This window comes from Ostrea edulis, chromosome 6 (assembly GCF_947568905.1).
Source record: "Ostrea edulis chromosome 6, xbOstEdul1.1, whole genome shotgun sequence".
Classification (NCBI taxonomy): domain Eukaryota; kingdom Metazoa; phylum Mollusca; class Bivalvia; order Ostreida; family Ostreidae; genus Ostrea; species Ostrea edulis.
The window spans coordinates 43,364,589-43,386,566 of record NC_079169.1 but is presented as its reverse complement, the minus strand read 5'-3'; the positions used below and the strand labels follow the sequence as shown (position 1 = coordinate 43,386,566).

The window sequence follows — 21,978 nt, the reverse complement described above, 5'->3', positions numbered from 1 at the left end:
CAGTGTGAAAGACAGAGAGCAGTGTGTGAGAGATAGAGAGAGCAGTGTGTGAGAGATAGAGAGAGCAGTGTGTGAGAGAGCAGTGTGTGAGAGATAGAGAGAGCAGTGTGTTAAAAATAGAGAGAACAGTGTGTGAGAGATAGAGAGAGCAGTGTGTGAAAGATAGAGACAACAGTGTGTGAGAGATAGAGAGAGCAGTATGTGAGATAGAGAGAGCAGTGTGTGATAGATAGAGAAAGAAGTGTGTGAGATAGAGAGCAGTGTGTGAGAGATAGAGAGCACTGTGTGTGAGAGATAGAGAGAGCAGTGTTTGAGAGATAGAGAGCAGTGTGTGAGAAATAGAGAGAAGTGTGTGAGAAATAGAGAGAGAAGTGTGTGAGAGATAGAGAGAACAGTGTGTGAAAGATAGAGAGAACAGTGTGTGAGAGATAGAGAAAGCAGTGTGTGAGAGATAGAGAGAGAGAGCAGTGTGAGAGATAGAGCAGTGTGTGAGATAGAGAGAGCAGTGTGTGAGATAAAGAGAGTAGTGTGTGAGATAGAGAGAGCAGTGTGTGAGAGATAGAGAGAGCAGTGTGTGAGAGATAGAGAGAACAGTGTGTGAAAGATAGAGAGAACAGTGTGTGAGAGATAGAGAAAGCAGTGTGAGATAGAGAGAGAGAGAGAGCAGTGTGAGAGATAGAGCAGTGTGTGAGAGATAGAGAGAGCAGTGTGTGAGATAAAGAGAGTAGTGTGTGAGATAGAGAGAGCATTGTGTGAGAGAGAGAGAACACAGTGTGTGAGAGATAGAGAGAGCATTGTGTGAGAGATAGAGAGAGCAGTGTGTGAAAGATAGAGAAAGCAGTGTGAGATATATAGAGAGAGAGAGAGCAGTGTGAGAGATAGAGCATTGTGTGAGATAGAGAGAGCAGTGTGTGAAAGATAGAGAGAGCAGTGTGTGAGAGAACAGTGTGTATGAGAGATAGAGAGAGAGCAGTGTGTGAGAGATATATAGAGCAGTGTGTGAGATATAGAAAGAGCAGTGTGTGAGATATAGAAAGAGCAGTGTGTGAGAGATAGAGAGCAGTGTGTGAGATAGAGAAGAGAGCAGTGTGTGAGATAGAGAAGAGAGCAGTGTGTGAGAGATAGAGAGAGCATTGTGTGAGAGATAGAAAGAGCAGTGTGTGAGAGGAAGAGAGAGCATTGTGTGTGAGAGAGCAGTGTGTGAGAGATAGAGAGAGCAGTATGTGAGGGATAGAGAGAGCAGTGTGTGAGAGGGAGAGAGAGCAGTGTGTGAGAGATAGAGCAGAGTGTGAGATAGAGAGAGCAGTGTGTGAGATAGAGAGAGCAGTGTGTGAGAGATAGAGAGCAGTGTGTGAGAGATAGAGTAGTGTGTGAGAGATAGAGAGCAGTGTGTGAGAGATAGAGCAGTGTGTGAGATAGAGAGAGCAGTGTGTGAGATAGATAGAGCAGTGTGTGAGAGATAGAGAGCAGTGTGTGAGAGATAGAGAGCAGTGTGTGATAGATAGAGAGCAGTGTGTGACAGATAGAGAGCAGTGTGTGAGAGATAGAGAGAGCAGTGTGTGAGAGATAGAGAGAGCAGTGTGTGACAGATAGAGAGAAGTGTGTGAGAGATAGAGAGAGCAGTGTGTGAGAGATAGAGAGCAGTGTGTGAGAAATAGATAGAGCAGTGTGTGAGAGATAGAGAGCAGTGTGTGAGAAATAGAGAGAGCAGTGTGTGAGAGATAGAGAAAGCATTGTGTGAGAGATAGAAAGAGCAGTGTGTGAGAGGAAGAGAGAGCATTGTGTGTGAGAGAGCAGTGTGTGAGAGATAGAGAGAGCAGTATGTGAGGGATAGAGACAGCAGCATGTGAGAGGGAGAGAGAGCAGTGTGTAAGAGGGAGAGAGAGCAGTGTGTGAGAGATAGAGCAGAGTGTGAGATAGAGAGAGCAGTGTGTGAGATAGAGAGAGCAGTGTGTGAGAGATAGAGAGCAGTGTGTGAGAGATAGAGCAGTGTGTGAGAGATAGAGAGCAGTGTGTGAGAGATAGAGAGCAGTGTGTGAGAGGGAGAGAAAGCTGTGTGTGAGATAAAGAGAGTGGTGTGTGAGAGATTGAAAGAGCTGTGTGTGAGATAGAGAGAGCAGTGTGTGAGAGAGCAGTGTGTATGAGAGATAGAGAGAGCAGTGTGTGAGAGATAGAGAGAGCAGTGTGTGAGATAAAGAGAGCAGTGTGTGAGAGATAGAGAGCAGTGTGTGAGAGATAGAGAGAGCAGTGTGTGAGAAATAGAGAGAGCAGTGTGTGAGAGAGAGAGACCAGTGTGTGAGATATAGAGAGAGCAGTGTGTGAGATATAGAGAGAGCAGTGTGTGATATAGAGAGAGCAGTGTGTGAAATATAGAGAGAGCAGTGTGTGAGATAGAGAAGAGAGCAGTGTGTGAGAGATAAAGAGAGCATTGTGTGAGAGATAGAAAGAGCAGTGTGTGAGAGGAAGAGAGAGCATTGTGTGAGAGATAGAGAGAGCAGTGTGTGAGAGATAGAGAGAGCAGTGTGTGAGAGATAGAAAGAGCAGTGTGTGAGAGATAGAGAGAGCAGTGTGTGAGATATAGAAAGAGCAGTGTGTGAGATATAGAAAGAGCAGTGTGTGAGAGATAGAGAGCAGTGTGTGAGATAGAGAAGAGAGCAGTGTGTGAGATAGAGGAGAGAGCAGTGTGTGAGAGATAGAGAGAGCATTGTGTGAGAGGAAGAGAGAGCATTGTGTGCGAGAGAGCAGTGTGTGAGAGATAGAGAGAGCAGTATGTGAGGGATAGAGAGAGCAGTGTGTGAGAGGGAGAGAGAGCAGTGTGTGAGAGATAGAGCAGAGTGTGAGATAGAGAGAGCAGTGTGTGAGATAGAGAGAGCAGTGTGTGAGAGATAGAGAGCAGTGTGTGAGAGATAGAGTAGTGTGTGAGAGATAGAGAGCAGTGTGTGAGAGATAGAGCAGTGTGTGAGATAGAGAGAGCAGTGTGTGAGATAGATAGAGCAGTGTGTGAGAGATAGAGAGCAGTGTGTGATAGATAGAGAGCAGTGTGTGACAGATAGAGAGCAGTGTGTGAGAGATAGAGAGAGCAGTGTGTGTGAGATAGAGAGAGCAGTGTGTGACAGATAGAGAGAAGTGTGTGAGAGATAGAGAGAGCAGTGTGTGAGAGATAGAGAGCAGTGTGTGAGAAATAGAGAGAGCAGTGTGTGAGAAATAGAGAGCAGTGTGTGAGAAATAGAGAGAGCAGTGTGTGAGAGATAGAGAGAGCAGTGTGAGAGATAGAGAGAGCAGCATGTGAGAGGGAGAGAGAGCAGTGTGTGAGAGGGAGAGAGAGCAGTGTGTGAGAGATAGAGCAGAGTGTGAGATAGAGAGAGCAGTGTGTGAGATAGAGAGAGCAGTGTGTGAGATAGAGAGCAGTGTGTGAGAGATAGAGAGCAGTGTGTGAAAGATAGAGCAGTGTGTGAGAGATAGAGAGCAGTGTGTGAGAGATAGAGAGCAGTGTGTGAGAGGGAGAGAAAGCTGTGTGTGAGATAAAGAGAGTGGTGTGTGAGAGATTGAAAGAGCTTTGTGTGAGATAGAGAGAGCAGTGTGTGAGAGAGCAGTGTGTATGAGAGATAGAGAGAGCAGTGTGTGAGAGATAGAGAGAGCAGTGTGTGAGATAAAGAGAGCAGTGTGTGAGATAAAGAGAGCAGTGTGTGAGAGATAGAGAGCAGTGTGTGAGAGATAGAGAGAGCAGTGTGTGAGAGATAGAGAGCAGTGTGTGAGAGATAGAGAGAGCAGTGTGTGAGAGATAGAGAGCAGTGTGTGAGAGATAGAGAGAGCAGTGTGTGAGAGATAGAGAGAGCAGTGTGTGAGATATAGAAAGAGCAGTGTATGAGATATAGAAAGAGCAGTGTGTGAGAGATAGAGTAGTGTGTGAGAGATAGAGAGCAGTGTGTGAGAGATAGAGCAGTGTGTGAGATAGAGAGAGCAGTGTGTGAGATAGATAGAGCAGTGTTTGAGAGATAGAGAGCAGTGTGTGAGAGATAGAGAGCAGTGTGTGATAGATAGAGAGCAGTGTGTGAGAGATAGAGAGCAGTGTGTGAGAGATAGAGAGAGCAGTGTGTGAGAGATAGAGAGAGCAGTGTGTGAGAGATAGAGAGCAGTGTGTGAGAGATAGAGAGAGCATTGTGTGAGAGATAGAAAGAGCAGTGTGTGAGAGGAAGAGAGAGCATTGTGTGTGAGAGAGCAGTGTGTGAGAGATAGAGAGAGCAGTATGTGAGGGATAGAGAGAGCAGCATGTGAGAGGGAGAGAGAGCAGTGTGTGAGAGGGAGAGAGAGCAGTGTGTGAGAGATAGAGAGAGCAGCGTGTGAGAGATAGAGAGAGCAGTGTGTGAGATAGAAAGAGCAGTGTGTGAGAGAGCAGTGTGTGAGAGATAGAGAGAGCAGTTTGTGAGATATAGAGAGAGCAGTGTGTGAGATATAGAGAGAGCAGTGTGTGAGATATAGAGAGAGCAGTGTGTGAGAGATAGAGAGAGCAGTGTGTGAGAGATAGAGAGAGCAGTGTGTGAGAGATAGAGAGAGCATTGTGTGAGAGATAGAGAGAGAGAACAGTGTGTGAGAGATAGAGAGAACATTGTGTGAGAGAGAGAGAGAGAGAGAGAGAGAGCAGTGTATGAGAGATAGAGAGAGCATTGTGTGAGAGAGAGAGAGAGAGAGAGAGAGAGAGAGCAGTGTGTGAGAGATAGAGAGAGCAGTGTGTGAGAGCAGTGTGAGAGAGAGATAAAGAGAACAGTGTGTGAGAGATAGAGAGCAGTGTGTGAGAGATACAGAGCACTGTGTGAGAGTGAGAGAAAGCTGTGTGTGAGATAAAGAGAGTGGTGTGTGAGAGATTGAAATAGCTGTGTGTGAGATAGAGAGAGCAGTGTATGAGAGAGCAGTGTGTATGAGAGATAGAGAGAGCAGTGTGTGAGAGATAGAGAGAGCAGTGTGTGAGATAAAGAGAGCAGTGTGTGAGAGATAGAGAGAGCAGTGTGTGAGAGATAGAGAGCAGTGTGTGAGAGATAGAGAGAGCAGTGTGTGAGAGATAGAGAGAGCAGTATGTGAGATAGAGAGAGCAGTGTGTGAGATAGAAAGCAGTGTGTGAGTGTGAGAGAGACAGAGCAGTGTGCGAGAGATAGAAATAACAGAGAGAGAGAGAGAGAGAAAGAAAAGAGAAGAGAGAAAGAATGAGAGAAGAGAGAAGAGAAGAGAAGAGAGAGAGAGAGAGAAAGAATGAGAGAAAGGAGAGAGAAGAGAAAGAATGAGAGAGAGAAGAGAGAAAAGAAGAGAGAAGAGAAGAGAGAAGAGAGAGACAGAGAGAGAGAGATGAGAGAAATGAGAGAGAGAAATGAGAGAGGAGAGAGATGAAAGAGAGAGGTGAGAGAGAGATGAGAGAGAGAGATGAGAGAGAGAGAGATGAGAGAGGAGAGAGATGAGAGAGAGATGAGATAGATGAGAGAGGGAGATGAGAGAGAGATGAGAGAGAGAGAGAGAGATGAGAGAGAGAGAGACAGATGAGAGAAAGATGAGAGATGAGATAGACAGAGATGAGAGAAAGAGAGATGAGACAGAGAGATGAGAGAGATGAGAGAGAGAGAGAGATGAGAGAGAGAGAGAGAGAGAATGAGAGAGAGGAGAGAGAAGAGAGAGAGAAAGAATCAGAGAAAGAATGAGAGAGAGAAGAGAAGAGAGAGGAGAAGAGAAGAGAGAAGAGAGAGACAGAGAGAGACGAGAGAGAGAGATGAGAGAGAGAAAAATGAGAGATGAGAGAGAGAGGTGAGAGAGAGAGGTGAGAGAGATGAGAGAAAGAGAAGAGAGAGATAGAGATGAGAGAGAGAGATGAGAGAGAGAAGAGAAGAGAAGAGAGAAGAGAGAGAGACAGAGAGAGAGAGATGAGAGAGAGAGAGATGTGTGAGAGAGAGAGAGATGAGAGAGAAATAAGAGAGGATAGAGAGAGAAATAAGAGATGAGAGAGAGATGAGAGAGGAGAGAGAGAGATGAGAGATGAGAAAGATGAAAATGAGAGAGAGATGAGAGAGAGAGAGATGAAAGAGAGATGAGAGAGAGAGAAAAGAGAGATAGAGATGAGATGAGAAAGAGATGAGAGAGAGAGAGATGAGAAAGATGAGAGAGAGAAGAGAGAGAGAAAGAATGAGAGAAAGAATGAGAGAGAGAGAAGAGAGACAGAGAAAGAGAGATGAAAGAGAGATAAATGAGAGAGGAGAGAGAGAGATGAGAGAGAAATGAGAGAGGTGAGAGAGAGAGGAGAGAGAGAAAGAGAGAGAGAGGTGAGAGAGAGGAGAGAGAGATGAGAGAGAGAGAAAATGAGAGAGAGAAGAGAGGAGAGAAAAGAGAGAAGAGATGAGAGAAGAGAGAGAGACAGGGAGAGAGATGAGAGAGATGAGAGAGAGAGAAATGAGAGAGGAGAGAGAGAGAGAGGAGAGAGAGATGAGAGAGAAATGAGAGAGGTGAGAGAGAGAGGAGAGAGAGAAAGAGAGAGAGAGAGAGAGAGGTGAGAGAGAGAGGAGAGAGAGAGGACAGAGAGATGAGAGAGAGAGAGAGAATGAGAGAGAGAAGAGAGGAGAGAAAAGAGAGAAGAGATGAGAGAAGAGAGAGACAGGGAGAGAGATGAGAGAGAGATGAGAGAAAAATGAGAGAGAGAGAGAGAGAGAGAAATGAGAGAGGAGAGAGAGAGATGAGATAGAGATGAGAGAGAGATGAGAGAGAGAGATGAAAGAGAGATGAGAGAGAGATGAGAGATGAGAGAGAGAGAGAGATATGAGAGAGAGAGGAGAGAGAGATGAGAGAGAGAGAGAGAATGAGAGAGAGAAGAGAGGAGAGAAAAGAGAGAAGAGATGAGAGAAGAGAGAGAGACAGGGAGAGAGATGAGAGAGAGAGAGATGAGAGAGAAAAATGAGAGAGAGAAAGAGAAATGAGAGAGGAGAGAGAGATGAGATAGAGATGAGAGAGATGAGAGAGAGAGGAGAGAGAGAAAGAGAGAGAGAGAGAGCTGAGAGAGAGGAGAGAGAGAGGACAGAGAGATGAGAGAGAGAGAGAGAATGAGAGAGAGAAGAGAGGAGAGAAAAGAGAGAAGAGATGAGAGAAGAGAGACAGGGAGAGAGATGAGAGAGAGATGAGAGAGAAAAATGAGAGAGAGAGAGAGAGAGAAATGAGAGAGGAGAGAGAGAGAGATGAGATAGAGATGAGAGAGAGAGATGAAAGAGAGATGAGAGAGATGAGAGATGAGAGAGAGAGAGAGGAGAGAGAGAGAGAGAGAATGAGAGAGAGAAGAGAGGAGAGAAAAGAGAGAAAAGATGAGAGAAGAGAGAGAGATGAGAGAGAAAGAGATGAGAGAGAGAGATGAGAGAGAGAAAAATGAGAGAGAGAGAGAAATGAGAGAGGAGAGAGATGAGATAGAGAGGAGAGAGAGATGAGAGAGAGAGAGATGAAAGAGAGATGAGAGAGAGATGAGAGATGAGAGAGAGAGAGATATGAGAGAGAGATGAGAGAGAGAGATGAGAGATGAGAGGGAGAGAGAGCAGTGTGTTAGATAGAGAGAGCAGTGTGTGAGAGATAGAGAGAGCAGTGTGTGAGAGAGAGAGACCAGTGTGTGAGAGATAGAGAGAGCAGTGTGTGAGAAATAGAGAGAGCAGTGTGTGAAATATAGAGAGAGCAGTGTGTGATAGAGAAGAGAGCAGTGTGTGAGAGATAAAGAGAGCATTGTGTGAGAGATAGAAAGAGCAGTGTGTGAGAGGAAGAGAGAGCATTGTGTGAGAGATAGAGAGAGCAGTGTGTGAGATATAGAGAGAGCAGTGTGTGAGAGATAGAGAGAGCATTGTGTGAGAGATAGAAAGAGCAGTGTGTGAGAGGAAGAGAGAGTATTGTGTGTGAGAGAGCAGTGTGTGAGAGATAGAGAGAGCAGTATGTGAGGGATAGAGAGAGCAGTGTGTGAGAGGGAGAGAGAGCAGTGTGTGAGAGATAGAGCAGAGTGTGAGATAGAGAGAGCAGTGTGTGAGATAGAGAGAGCAGTGTGTGAGAGATAGAGAGGAGTGTGTGAGAGATAGAGTAGTGTGTGAGAGATAGAGAGTAGTGTGTGAGAGATAGAGCAGTGTGTGAGAAAGAGAGAGCAGTGTGTGAGATAGATAGAGCAGTGTGTGAGAGATAGTGAGTAGTGTGTGATAGATAGAGAGCAGTGTGTGAGAGATAGATAGCAGTGTGTGAGAGATAGAGAGAGCAGTGTGTGAGAGATAGAGAGAGCAGTGTGTGACAAATAGAGAGAAGTGTGTGAGAGATAGAGAGAGCAATGTGTGAGAGATAGAGAGCAGTGTGTGAGAAATAGAGAGAGCAGTGTGTGAGAAATAGAGAGAGCAGTGTGTGAGAGATAGAGAGAGCAGTGTGTGAGAGATAGAGAGCAGTGTGTGAGAGATAGAGAGAGCATTGTGTGAGAGATAGAAAGAGCAGTGTGTGAGAGGAAGAGAGAGCATTGTGTGTGAGAGAGCAGTGTGTGAGAGATAGAGAGAGCAGTATGTGAGGGATAGAGAGAGCAGCATGTGAGAGGGAGAGAGAGCAGTGTGTGAGAGGGAGAGAGAGCAGTGTGTGAGAGATAGAGCAGAGTGTGAGATAGAGAGAGCAGTGTGTGAGATAGAGAGAGCAGTGTGTGAGATAGATAGCAGTGTGTGAGAGATAGAGAGCAGTGTGTGAGAGATAGAGCAGTGTGTGAGAGATAGAGAGCAGTGTGTGAGAGATAGAGAGCAGTGTGTGAGAGATAGAGTAGTGTGTGAGAGATAGAGAGCAGTGTGTGATAGATAGAGAGCAGTGTGTGAGAGATAGAGAGCAGTGTGTGAGAGATAGAGAGAGCAGTGTGTGAGAGATAGAGAGAAGTGTGTGAGAGATAGAGAGCAGTGTGTGAGAGATAGAGAGCAGTGTGTGAGAGATAGAGAGCAGTGTGTGAGAAATAGAGAGAGCAGTGTGTGAGAGATAGAGAGAGCAGTGTTTGAGAGATAGAGAGCAGTGTGTGAGAGATAGAGAGAGCAGTGTGTGAGAGATAGAGAGAGCAGTGTGTGAGATAAAGAGAGCAGTGTGTGAGAGATAGAGAGCAGTGTGTGAGAGATAGAGAGAGCAGTGTGTGAGAGATAGAGAGAGCAGTGTGTGAGATAAAGAGAGCAGTGTGTGAGAGATAGAGAGCAGTGTGTGAGAGATAGAGAGAGCAGTGTGTGAGAGATAGAGAGCAGTGTGTGAGAGATAGAGAGAGCAGTGTGTGAGAGATAAAGAGAGCAGTGTGTGAGAGATAGAGAGAGCAGTATGTGAGATAGAGAGAGCAGTGTGTGAGATAGAGAGCAGTGTGTGAGTGTGAGAGAGACAGAGCAGTGTGCGAGAGATAGAAAGAACAGAGAGAGAGAGAGAGAAAGAAAAGAGAAGAGAGAAAGAATGAGAGAAGAGAGAAGAGAAGAGATGAGAGAGAGAGAAATGAGAGAGGAGAGAGAGAGATGAGAGAGGGAGATGAGAGAGAGGTGAGAGAGAGAGATGAGAGAGAGAGATGAGAGAGAGATGAGACAGAGAGATGAGAGAGAGAGATGAGAGAGAGAGAGATGAGAGAGAGAGAGAGAATGAGAGAGAGGAGAGAGAAGAGAGAGAGAAAGAATCAGAGAAAGAATGAGAGAGAGAAGAGAGGAGAAGAGAAGAGAACAGATAGACAGAGAGACGAGAGAGAGATGAGAGAGAGAAAAATGAGAAATGAGAGAGAGGTGAGAGAGAGAGGTGAGAGAGATGAGAGAAAGAGAAGAGAGAGATAGAGATGAGAGAGAGAGATGAGAGAGAGAGAAGAGAAGAGAAGAGAGAAGAGAGAGAGACAGAGAGAGAGAGACGAGATGAGAGAGAGAGATGAGAGACAGAGATTTGAGAGACATGAGAGAGAAATAAGAGAGGATAGAGAGAGAAATAAGAGATGAGAGAGAGATGAGAGAGAGAGATGAGAGAAAGAGGTGAGAGAGAAATGAGAGAGATGAGAGAGGAGAGAGAGAGATGAGAGAGATGAGAGATGAGAAAGATGAAAATGAGAGAGATGAGAGAGAGAGAGATGAAAGAGAGATGAGAGAGAGAGAAAGAGAGATAGCGATGAGATGAGAGAGATGAGAGAGAGAGAGAGAGAGAGAGAGAGAGAGATGAGAAAGATGAGAGAGAGAAGAGAGAGAAAGAATGAGAGAAAGAATGAGAGAGAGAGAAGAGAGACAGAGAGAGATGAAAGAGAGAAATGAGAGAGGAGAGAGAGAGATGAGAGAGAAATGAGAGAGGTGAGAGAGAGAGGAGAGAGAGAAAGAGAGAGAGAGGTGAGAGAGAGGAGAGAAAGATGAGAGAGAGAGAGAGAGAGAGAGAGAAGAGAGGAGAGAAAAGAGAGAAGAGATGAGAGAAGAGAGAGAGAGACAGGGAGAGAGATGAGAGAGATCAGAGAGAGAGAAATGAGAGAGGAGAGAGAGAGAGGAGAGAGAAATGAGAGAGGTGAGAGAGAGAGGAGAGAGAAATGAGAGAGGTGAGAGAGAGAGGAGAGAGAGAAAGAATGAGAGAAAGAATGAGAGAGAGAGAAGAGAGACAGAGAAAGAGAGATGAAAGAGAGAAATGAGAGAGGAGAGAGAGAGATGAGAGAGAAATGAGAGAGGTGAGAGAGAGAGGAGAGAGAGAAAGAGAGAGAGAGGTGAGAGAGAGGAGAGAAAGATGAGAGAGAGAGAGAGAGAGAGAAGAGAGGAGAGAAAAGAGAGAAGAGATGAGAGAAGAGAGAGAGAGACAGGGAGAGAGATGAGAGATCAGAGAGAGAGAAATGAGAGAGGAGAGAGAGAGATGAGAGAGAAATGAGAGAGGTGAGAGAGAGAGGAGAGAGAGATGAGAGAGAGAGAGAGAATGAGAGAGAGAAGAGAGGAGAGAAAAGAGAGAAGAGATGAGAGAAGAGAGAGAGACAGGGAGAGAGATGAGAGAGAGATGAGAGAGAGAAAAATGAGAGAGAGAGAGAGAGAAATGAGAGAGGAGAGAGAGAGATGAGATAGAGATGAGAGAGAGATGAGAGAGAGAGATGAAAGTGAGATGAGAGAGAGATGAGAGATGAGAGAGAGAGATATGAGAGAGAGATGAGAGAGAGATGAGAGAGAGAGATGAGAGGGAGAGAGAGCAGTGTGTTAGATAGAGAGAGCAGTGTGTGAGAGATAGAGAGAGCAGTGTGTGAGAGATAGAGAGAGCAGTGTGTGAGAGATAGAGAGCAGTGTGTGAGAGATAGAGAGAGCAGTGTGTGAGAGATAGAGAGCAGTGTGTGAGAGATAGAGAGAGCAGTGTGTGAGAGATAGAGAGAGCAGTGTGTGACAGATAGAGAGCAGTGTGTGAGAGATAGAGAGCAGTGTGTGAGAAATAGAGAGAGCAGTGTGTGAGAGATAGAGAGCAGTGTGTGAGAAATAGAGAGAGCAGTGTGTGAGAGATAGAGAGAGCAGTGTGTGAGAGATAGAGAGCAGTGTGTGAGAGATAGAGAGAGCATTGTGTGAGAGATAGAAAGAGCAGTGTGTGAGAGGAAGAGAGAGCATTGTGTGTGAGAGAGCAGTGTGTGAGAGATAGAGAGAGCAGTATGTGAGGGATAGAGAGAGCAGCATGTGAGAGGAAGAGAGAGCAGTGTGTGAGAGGGAGAGAGAGCAGTGTGTGAGAGATAGAGCAGAGTGTGAGATAGAGAGAGCAGTGTGTGAGATAGAGAGAGCAGTGTGTGAGATAGAGAGCAGTGTGTGAGAGATAGAGAGAAGTGTGTGAGAGAGCAGTGTGTGAGAGATAAAGAGAGCAATTTGTGAGAGATAGAGAGAGCAGTGTTTGAGAGATAGAGAGAGCAGCGTGTGAGAGATAGAGAGAGCAGTGTGTGAGATAGAAAGAGCAGTGTGTGAGAGAGCAGTGTGTGAGAGAGCAGTGTGTGAGAGATAGAGAGAGCAGTTTGTGAGATATAGAGAGAGCAGTGTGTGAGATATAGAGAGAGCAGTGTGTGAGAGATAGAGAGAGCAGTGTGTGAGAGATAGAGAGAGCAGTGTGTGAGAGATAGAGAGAGCATTGTGTGAGAGATAGAGAGAGAGAGCAGTGTGTGAGAGATAGAGAGAACATTGTGTGAGAGAGAGAGAGAGAGAGCAGTGTGTGAGAGATAGAGAGAGCATTGTGTGAGAGAGAGAGAGAGAGAGAGAGAGAGCAGTGTGTGAGAGATAGAGAGAGCAGTGTGTGAGAGCAGTGTGAGAGCAGTGTGAGAGAGAGATAAAGAGAACAGTGTGTGAGAGATAGAGAGCAGTGTGTGAGAGATACAGAGCACTGTGTGAGAGTGAGAGAAAGCTGTGTGTGAGATAAAGAGAGTGGTGTGTGAGAGATTGAAATAGCTGTGTGTGAGATAGAGAGAGCAGTGTATGAGAGAGCAGTGTGTATGAGAGATAGAGAGAGCAGTGTGTGAGAGATAGAGAGAGCAGTGTGTGAGATAAAGAGAGCAGTGTGTGAGAGATAGAGAGAGCAGTGTGTGAGAGATAGAGAGCAGTGTGTGAGAGATAGAGAGAGCAGTGTGTGAGAGATAGAGAGAGCAGTATGTGAGATAGAGAGAGCAGTGTGTGAGATAGAAAGCAGTGTGTGAGTGTGAGAGAGACAGAGCAGTGTGCGAGAGATAGAAATAACAGAGAGAGAGAGAGAGAGAAAGAAAAGAGAAGAGAGAAAGAATGAGAGAAGAGAGAAGAGAAGAGAAGAGAGAGAGAGAGAGAAAGAATGAGAGAAAGGAGAGAGAAGAGAAAGAATGAGAGAGAGAAGAGAGAAAAGAAGAGAAGAGAAGAGAGAAGAGAGAGACAGAGAGAGAGATGAGAGAAATGAGAGAGAGAAATGAGAGAGGAGAGAGAGAGAGAGAGGAGAGAGAGAGATGAAAGAGAGAGGTGAGAGAGAGATGAGAGAGAGAGATGAGAGAGAGAGAGAGGAGAGAGATGAGAGAGAGATGAGAGAGAGATGAGATAGATGAGAGAGGGAGATGAGAGAGAGATGAGAGAGAGAGAGAGAGAGAGATGGGAGAGAGAGAGACAGATGAGAGAAAGATGAGAGATGAGATAGACAGAGATGAGAGAAAGAGAGATGAGACAGAGAGATGAGAGAGAGATGAGAGAGAGAGAGAGATGAGAGAGAGAGAGAGAGAGAGAATGAGAGAGAGGAGAGAAGAGAGAGAGAAAGAATCAGAGAAAGAATGAGAGAGAGAAGAGAAGAGAGAGGAGAAGAGAAGAGAGAAGAGAGAGACAGAGAGAGACGAGAGAGAGAGATGAGAGAGAGAAAAATGAGAGATGAGAGAGAGAGGTGAGAGAGAGAGGTGAGAGAGATGAGAGAAAGAGAAGAGAGAGATAGAGATGAGAGAGAGAGATGAGAGAGAGAAAAGAGAAGAGAAGAGAGAAGAGAGAGAGACAGAGAGAGAGAGATGAGAGAGAGAGAGATGTGTGAGAGAGAGAGAGATGAGAGAGAAATAAGAGAGGATAGAGAGAGAAATAAGAGATGAGAGAGAGATGAGAGAGAGAGATGAGAGAGGAGAGAGAGAGATGAGAGATGAGAAAGATGAAAATGAGAGAGAGATGAGAGAGAGAGAGATGAAAGAGAGATGAGAGAGAGAGAAAAGAGAGATAGAGATGAGATGAGAAAGAGATGAGAGAGAGAGAGAGATGAGAAAGATGAGAGAGAGAAGAGAGAGAGAAAGAATGAGAGAAAGAATGAGAGAGAGAGAAGAGAGACAGAGAAAGAGAGATGAAAGAGAGAGAAATGAGAGAGGAGAGAGAGAGATGAGAGAGAAATGAGAGAGGTGAGAGAGAGAGGAGAGAGAGAAAGAGAGAGAGAGGTGAGAGAGAGGAGAGAGAGAGATGAGAGAGAGAGAGAAAATGAGAGAGAGAAGAGAGGAGAGAAAAGAGAGAAGAGATGAGAGAAGAGAGAGAGACAGGGAGAGAGATGAGAGAGATGAGAGAGAGAGAAATGAGAGAGGAGAGAGAGAGAGAGGAGAGAGAGATGAGAGAGAAATGAGAGAGGTGAGAGAGAGAGGAGAGAGAGAAAGAGAGAGAGAGAGGTGAGAGAGAGAGGAGAGAGAGAGGACAGAGAGATGAGAGAGAGAGAGAGAATGAGAGAGAGAAGAGAGGAGAGAAAAGAGAGAAGAGATGAGAGAAGAGAGAGACAGGGAGAGAGATGAGAGAGAGATGAGAGAAAAATGAGAGAGAGAGAGAGAGAAATGAGAGAGGAGAGAGAGAGATGAGATAGAGATGAGAGAGAGATGAGAGAGAGAGAGATGAAAGAGAGATGAGAGAGAGATGAGAGATGAGAGAGAGAGAGAGATATGAGAGAGAGAGGAAAGAGAGATGAGAGAGAGAGAGAATGAGAGAGAGAAGAGAGGAGAGAAAAGAGAGAAGAGATGAGAGAAGAGAGAGAGACAGGGAGAGAGATGAGAGAGAGAGATGAGAGAGAAAAATGAGAGAGAGAGAGAGAGAAATGAGAGAGGAGAGAGAGAGATGAGATAGAGATGAGAGAGATGAGAGAGAGAGGAGAGAGAGAAAGAGAGAGAGAGAGAGCTGAGAGAGAGAGGAGAGAGAGAGGACAGAGAGATGAGAGAGAGAGAGAGAGAATGAGAGAGAGAAGAGAGGAGAGAAAAGAGAGAAGAGATGAGAGAAGAGAGACAGGGAGAGAGATGAGAGAGAGATGAGAGAGAAAAATGAGAGAGAGAGAGAGAGAAATGAGAGAGGAGAGAGAGAGAGAGATGAGATAGAGATGAGAGAGAGATGAGAGAGAGAGATGAAAGAGATGAGAGAGAGATGAGAGATGAGAGAGAGAGAGAGAGGAGAGAGAGAGAGAGAGAGAGAATGAGAGAGAGAAGAGAGGAGAGAAAAGAGAGAAAAGATGAGAGAAGAGAGAGAGATGAGAGAGAAAGAGATGAGAGAGAGAGATGAGAGAGAGAAAAATGAGAGAGAGAGAGAAATGAGAGAGGAGAGAGATGAGATAGAGAGGAGAGAGAGATGAGAGAGAGAGAGATGAAAGAGAGATGAGAGAGAGATGAGAGATGAGAGAGAGAGATATGAGAGAGAGATGAGAGAGAGAGATGAGAGATGAGAGGGAGAGAGAGCAGTGTGTTAGATAGAGAGAGCAGTGTGTGAGAGATAGAGAGAGCAGTGTGTGAGAGAGAGAGACCAGTGTGTGAGAGATAGAGAGAGCAGTGTGTGAGAGATAGAGAGAGCAGTGTGTGAGAGATAGAGAGAGCATTGTGTGAGAGATAGAAAGAGCAGTGTGTGAGAGTAAGAGAGAGCATTGTGTGTGAGAGAGCAGTGTGTGAGAGATAGAGAGAGCAGTATGTGAGGGATAGAGAGAGCAGTGTGTGAGAGATAGAGCAGTGTGAGATAGAGAGAGCAGTGTGTGAGATAGAGAGAGCAGTGTGTGAGAGATAGAGAGCAGTGTGTGAGAGATAGAGTAGTGTGTGAGAGATAGAGAGTAGTGTGTGAGAGATAGAGCAGTGTGTGAGATAGAGAGAGCAGTGTGTGAGATCGATAGAGCAGTGTGTGAGAGATAGTGAGTAGTGTGTGATAGATAGAGAGCAGTGTGTGAGAGATAGAGAGCAGTGTGTGAGAGATAGAGAGAGCAGTGTGTGAGAGATAGAGAGAGCAGTGTGTGACAAATAGAGAGAAGTGTGTGAGAGATAGAGAGAGCAGTGTGTGAGAGATAGAGAGCAGTGTGTGAGAAATAGAGAGAGCAGCATGTGAGAGGGAGAGAGAGCAGTGTGTGAGAGGGAGAGAGAGCAGTGTGTGAGAGATAGAGCAGAGTGTGAGATAGAGAGAGCAGTGTGTGAGATAGAGAGAGCAGTGTGTGAGATAGATAGCAGTGTGTGAGAGATAGAGAGCAGTGTGTGAGAGATAGAGAGCAGTGTGTGAGAGATAGAGCAGTGTGTGAGAGATAGAGAGCAGTGTGTGAGAGATAGAGAGCAGTGTGTGAGAGATAGAGTAGTGTGTGAGAGATAGAGAGCAGTGTGTGATAGATAGAGAGCAGTGTGTGAGAGATAGAGAGCAGTGTGTGAGAGATAGAGAGCAGTGTGTGAGAGATAGAGAGCAGTGTGTGAGAGATAGAGCAGTGTGTGAGAGATAGAGAGCAGTGTGTGAGAGATAGAGAGCAGTGTGTGAGAGATAGAGTAGTGTGTGAGAGATAGAGAGCAGTGTGTGATAGATAGAGAGCAGTGTGTGAGAGATAGAGAGCAGTGTGTGAGAGATAGAGAGAGCAGTGTGTGACAGATAGAGAGAAGTGTGTGAGAGATAGAGAGCAGTGTGTGAGACATAGAGAGCAGTGTGTGAGAAATAGAGAGAGCAGTGTGTGAGAGATAGAGAGAGCAGTGTGTGAGAGATAGAGAGCAGTGTGTGAGAGATAGAGAGAGCAGTGTGTGAGAGATAGAGAGAGCAGTGTGTGAGATAAAGAGAGCAGTGTGTGAGAGATAGAGAGCAGTGTGTGAGAGATAGAGAGAGCAGTGTGTGAGAGATAGAGAGCAGTGTGTGAGAGATAGAGAGAGCAGTGTGTGAGAGATAAAGAGAGCAGTGTGTGAGAGATAGAGAGAGCAGTATGTGAGATAGAGAGAGCAGTGTGTGAGATAGAGAGCAGTGTGTGAGTGTGAGAGAGACAGAGCAGTGTGCGAGAGATAGAAAGAACAGAGAGAGAGAGAGAGAAAGAAAAGAGAAGAGAGAAAGAATGAGAGAAGAGAGAAGAGAAGAGATGAGAGAGAGAGAAATGAGAGAGGAGAGAGAGAGAGATGAGAGAGAGAGAGAGAGAGAGATGAGAGAGAGAGATGAGAGAGAAAGATGAGAGAGGAGAAAGATGAGAGAGAGAGATGAGATAGATGAGAGAGGGAGATGAGAGAGAGGTGAGAGAGAGAGATGAGAGAGAGAGATGAGAGAGAGATGAGACAGAGAGATGAGAGAGAGATGAGAGAGAGAGAGATGAGAGAGAGAGAGAATGAGAGAGAGAATGAGAGAGAGGAGAGAGAAGAGAGAGAGAGAGAATCAGAGAAAGAATGAGAGAGAGAAGAGAGGAGAAGAGAAGAGAACAGATAGACAGAGAGAGACGAGAGAGAGAGATGAGAGAGAGAGAAATGAGAGAGAGAGGTGAGAGAGAGAGGTGAGAGAGATGAGAGAAAGAGAAGAGAGAGATAGAGATGAGAGAGAGAGATGAGAGAGAGAGAAGAGAAGAGAAGAGAGAAGAGAGAGAGACAGAGAGAGAGAGACGAGATGAGAGAGAGAGATGAGAGAGAGAGAGATTTGAGAGACATGAGAGAGAAATAAGAGAGGATAGAGAGAGAAATAAGAGATGAGAGAGAGATGAGAGAGATGAGAGAAAGAGGTGAGAGAGAAATGAGAGAGATGAGAGAGGAGAGAGAGAGATGAGAGAGATGAGAGATGAGAAAGATGAAAATGAGAGAGAGATGAGAGAGAGAGAGATGAAAGAGAGATGAGAGAGAGAGAAAGAGAGATAGCGATGAGATGAGAGAGATGAGAGATGAGAGAGAGAGAGAGAGAGAGAGAGAGAGAGAGAGAGAGAGAGAGAGAGATGAGAAAGATGAGAGAGAGAAGAGAGAGAAAGAATGAGAGAAAGAATGAGAGAGAGAGAAGAGAGACAGAGAAAGAGAGATGAAAGAGAGAAATGAGAGAGGAGAGAGAGAGATGAGAGAGAAATGAGAGAGGTGAGAGAGAGAGGAGAGAGAGAGAGAGAGGTGAGAGAGAGGAGAGAAAGATGAGAGAGAGAGAGAGAGAGAGAAGAGAGGAGAGAAAAGAGAGAAGAGATGAGAGAAGAGAGAGAGAGACAGGGAGAGAGATGAGAGAGATCAGAGAGAGAGAAATGAGAGAGGAGAGAGAGAGAGGAGAGAAATGAGAGAGGTGAGAGAGAGAGGAGAGAGAGAAAGAGAGAGAGAGAGAGGTGAGAGAGAGAGGAGAGATAGAGAGGAGAGAGAGATGAGAGAGAGAGAGAGAATGAGAGAGAGAAGAGAGGAGAGAAAAGAGAGAAGAGATGAGAGAAGAGAGAGAGACAGGGAGAGAGATGAGAGAGAGAGAGATGAGAGAGAAAAATGAGAGAGAGAGAGAGAAATGAGAGAGGAGAGAGAGAGATGAGATAGAGATGAGAGAGAGATGAGAGAGAGAGAGATGAAAGTGAGATGAGAGAGAGATGAGAGATGAGAGAGAGAGATATGAGAGAGAGATGAGAGAGAGATGAGAGAGAGAGATGAGAGGGAGAGAGAGCAGTGTGTTAGATAGAGAGAGCAGTGTGTGAGAGATAGAGAGAGCAGTGTGTGAGAGATAGAGAGACCAGTGTGTGAGAGATAGAGAGAGCAGTGTGTGAGAGATAGAGAGAGCAGTGTGTGAGATATAGAAAGAGCAGTGTATGAGATATAGAAAGAGCAGTGTGTGAGAGATAGAGAGCAGTGTGTGAGATAGAGAAGAGAGCAGTGTGTGAGATAGAGAAGAGAGCAGTGTGTGAGAGATAGAGAGAGCATTGTGTGAGAGATAGAAAGAGCAGTGTGTGAGAGGAAGAGAGAGCATTGTGTGTGAGAGAGCAGTGTGTGAGAGATAGAGAGAGCAGTATGTGAGGGATAGAGAGAGCAGTGTGTGAGAGGGAGAGAGAGCAGTGTGTGAGAGATAGAGCAGAGTGTGAGATAGAGAGAGCAGTGTGTGAAATAGAGAGAGCAGTGTGTGAGAGATAGAGAGCAGTGTGTGAGAGATAAAGAGCAGTGTATGAGAGATAGAGAGCAGTGTGTGAGAGATAGAGTAGTGTGTGAGAGATAGAGAGCAGTGTGTGAGAGATAGAGCAGTGTGTGAGATAGAGAGAGCAGTGTGTGAGATAGATAGAGCAGTGTGTGAGAGATAGAGAGCAGTGTGTGAGAGATAGAGAGCAGTGTGTGATAGATAGAGAGCAGTGTGTGAGATAGAGAGAGCAGTGTGTGAGAGATAGAGAGAGCAGTGTGTGAGAGATAGAGAGAGCAGTGTGTGACAGATAGAGAGAAGTGTGTGAGAGATAGAGAGCAGTGTGTGAGAGATAGAGAGCAGTGTGTTAGAAATAGAGAGAGCAGTGTGTGAGAGATAGAGAGCAGTGTGTGAGAAATAGAGAGAGCAGTGTGTGAGAGATAGAGAGAGCAGTGTGTGAGAGATAGAGAGCAGTGTGTGAGAGATAGAGAGAGCATTGTGTGAGAGATAGAAAGAGCAGTGTGTGAGAGGAAGAGAGAGCATTGTGTGTGAGAGAGCAGTGTGTGAGAGATAGAGAGAGCAGTATGTGAGGGATAGAGAGAGCAGCATGTGAGAGGGAGAGAGAGCAGTGTGTGAGAGGGAGAGAGAGCAGTGTGTGAGAGATAGAGCAGAGTGTGAGATAGAGAGAGCAGTGTGTGAGATAGAGAGAGCAGTGTGTGAGATAGAGAGTAGTGTGTGAGAGATAGAGCAGAGTGTGAGATAGAGAGAGCAGTGTGTGAGAGATAGAGAGCAGTGTGTGAGAGATAGAGAGCAGTGTGTGAGAGATAGAGAGCAGTGTGTGAGAGATAGAGAGCAGTGTGTGATAGATAGAGAGCAGTGTGTGAGAGATAGAGAGCAGTGTGTGAGAGATAGAGAGAGCAGTGTGTGACAGATAGAGAGAAGTGTGTGAGAGATAGAGAGCAGTGTGTGAGAGATAGAGAGCAGTGTGTGAGAAATAGAGAGAGCAGTGTGTGAGAAATAGAGAGAGCAGTGTGTGAGAGATAGAGAGAGCAGTGTGTGAGAGATAGAGAGCAGTGTGTGAGAGATAGAGAGAGCAGTGTGTGAGAGATAGAGAGAGCAGTGTGAGAGAGAGCAATGTGTGATAGATAGAGAGAGCAGTGTGTGAGAGAGCAGTGTGTGATAGATAGAGAGAGCAGTGTGTGAGATATAGAGAGAGCAGTGTGTGATAGAGAAAAAGCAGTGTGTGAGAGGGAGAGAGAGCAGTGTGTGAAAAGTCTACTGTGTTTATGATTTAGTTATAGAACTTTAACGTTTAAAGTTTTTCCCTGACAAGTTCAGGATTTTAAGAAATGCTTCCGTCATCTATTTTATTGCTAATGAAAATGAAAAATAAAAAGCCTCCCTCCCTCATCTTGTTTTTGAGAAAATTGGCCTGAGAACCAAAGAATTAATTTTATGTTGCCTTATGTATGCCTGACATCTTTAAAAAGGTGGCAACATACACATTTTCTTTGGTTATTGATTAAATTTAACTATACAGTAAAACTCTGATATAGCGAATTTCTGGGGACTCTCTATAAAAATTCGCTATAAGCGTAATTCGCTATACGTTTATAGCGAATTCATAATTCAAATATAACGAATTCGTTAGAAAACTGATTTGTTCTACATGTATATCAGTTTTATAAGAAAGCAGCAATCGATATACATACTTGCGTTTGTATTGTATTTAAGAGAAATGAAGCCTATAGATTTTCGAGAAGAAATATTTTTATACAAGAAATACACGTGTCACATTGATTTATATATGATAATTTATCTTGATGATTATTAAGTCATGCAAGAACATGTCGAGAGAGAAATGTCAACAACATTTTGCGCAATACATACATGTACAGTCTATTGCAATTGTCATTCACTTGTTGCTTTACACAAATACAGAAGTGTACGATAAAATCAATGCAATCAAACTTCAAATTTAATTAACGAAAATAGTAAACAATACCGACAATATATTTCCTAAACATATGTGTAAGTATTGTTTTGCGTTAACAACCTTTTTTGAAAAAATGCAAACAAATTTTGTAATAAGTGTGGAACCTTTATGTCAATGGAAAACGATTGTTAAAAATCACAAAGAGTTTAAAATGAAAAAAATAAATTCGTTATAAAAGGTGATTTTTACGTTCATTTTTAATTCAAGGGGAATAAGAATTTACTTCGTTATATCCGTAAATTCGCAATATCCATGTTCGTTATAGACGCAGATTTTTATATAGAATATATAAAGAATTTGCCGGGGAAATCGTTTTCACTTCGCTATAGCCGTAAATTCGCTATATTCGAGTTTTACTGTATATCAAAAAGAAATTAATACAGTTGTTCTACTTTCAACCATTAATATTGATAATGCACATGAGGATGAAGCTACCTTAAGAGAAAACTATTTGAAGTTTTATAATGAATTCATTTTGAATGAATTATGTGGCACTGTTGAATTTCATTAACAAGGTGCTTGTTGGGTTACAAATCTTTGTGAAGTTTTGATATTTGTATGGTTGATGAGAGAACTGAGTTTAATGGTGATGTGAAATGAAGTAAATGAATTTGTAAAGAGTGACATTCTGTATCGGATGTCACAAAATGCAAAAAATAATGAAATGTTATTACATGTATATATTTGGGGTGTTAATGTTAGATTTTATGCAAGGTGAAGGTACAAAAGAATAGCTCTCCTGACATTTGTCCCATGTAAGTAAAAGGAAAATTAAATTATTTAAAGATGTTTTATGGAAATCTAAATAGGTCCAACACCCTCCTCCCCTAATCCCAATCCTCCCTAGTAAATATTTATTTAATTGAATTGAATCACACAAGAAATAGTCTGACAGACAACCTTGCAAACTTATAACACCCAACCTTACGTTTACCCCTAGGATCTAAACGATACATGTGATAATCAATTAATTAATATATAAAGCACTAAATAATCACAACTAGGTACTGAAAATTTTCGCCCCAGCCCGGGGTCAAACCAGCAACGTACGGCACCCACCGCCTAGCAAGATTGTCAAACCAGTGCGTAAGTCCACTCGGCCACAACGACTTCCCAGTTGTGGCCGAGTGGACTTACGCACTGGTTTGACAATCTTGCTAGGCGGTGGGTGCCTTACGTCGCTGGTTCGACCCCGGGCTGGGGCGAAAATTTTCAGTACCTAGTTGTGATTATTTAGTGCTTTATATATATATATATATATATATATATATT

At 44.3% G+C, this 21,978-nt stretch overlaps 1 protein-coding gene across 1 annotated transcript in view; it reads right to left on the bottom strand.

Moving 5' to 3' along the window:
- Positions 1-21,978, bottom strand: part of LOC125648411 (uncharacterized) — a 109,381-nt gene that overhangs the window by 83,028 nt on the left and 4,375 nt on the right. The gene's annotated exons all lie outside the window — the stretch shown is intronic.